The sequence below is a fragment of the Myotis lucifugus genome, unplaced genomic scaffold, assembly GCF_000147115.1.
Source record: "Myotis lucifugus unplaced genomic scaffold, Myoluc2.0 scaffold_139, whole genome shotgun sequence".
Taxonomy (NCBI): Eukaryota; Metazoa; Chordata; class Mammalia; order Chiroptera; family Vespertilionidae; genus Myotis; species Myotis lucifugus.
Window position 1 is genome coordinate 3,041,364 of NW_005871187.1, and position 1,058 is coordinate 3,042,421.

Sequence of the window (1,058 nt, forward strand, 5' to 3'; positions counted from 1 at the left end):
CTAGACAGAGTGATATGTTTCTCTATGTCCAGGGTATGATTGCTAGATGATAAGCTCCAAAAAAAAAAAAAAAAGGCATTTTTGCCTTCAGACTTTCTTTAGCAGAATTAGATTTTGACCTGAGTTATCTGGTTAAATGTTATGTGTCTGTGACTCCACATAATTCACTGTAGAAGACATGTATTGCAGATTTAAAATACCACAAACTTAGTGGATTCAAACACACATTTATTACTTTAGTTTCTGCGAGACCAGCGTCTGGACATGGCTTAGCAGGGTCTCTGCATAGGATCTGGAGGCATTATCTGGAGGCTCCACAGAACTCTGCTTCCAAGCTCCCTTGGGCTGTATTTCTTTTCTTTTCTGTCTCATGACCACCTCCTGAGGCTATTTACTGATGAGTCCCAGCCTGTGCACAGCTCAGCATCCCTCCATCTCCCCACTACAGTTACTGGATCCCTTCCAGCAGGCGCAGTCATGCTTCTCCCAATTGCCTGAACCAAAAGTGACCAAAGGTAGGAATCACTAATACAGCCACTGCACCTCTTTCTGAGAATCCTCCCCAATTCACCACTGATGTGCAAGTTCAAGTTTGTCAATAGTCCTTGGTTTTACGTTGGGTAACTTGTTTTGTTTCAGTTTCTTAATAGATTTTTGTTCTGATACTAGACCAGCCTATGACCAAACTTTTGCTGGTGGTTTTCTCCCCCACATTATTCTCCCTTGCCACTCTGTCATTTCTTTAATAACATCTTTATAATTATATATTTATTTGTGTTCCCTTTGTTTGATGTCTACTCTTCCTAGACAAAATGTAATGAGGTAGCGTTAAATGTGCTTCCCTCACTGTCCTACACCTTGCATCCAAGACAGTGCCTGTCATTTAAGTGAATGGATAAAAGAATGAACAAGTTTCTACATCATATCTGGTATGGCGTAAAGCATAAAACTTAGAGGTGATAAACCTGTCATACCATTAGCATCTGCACACAAACTCTTATCACCAGGAACTGCCAAGTACAAAATGGTAACAAGTAACAAGGGAATACTTCAATGAG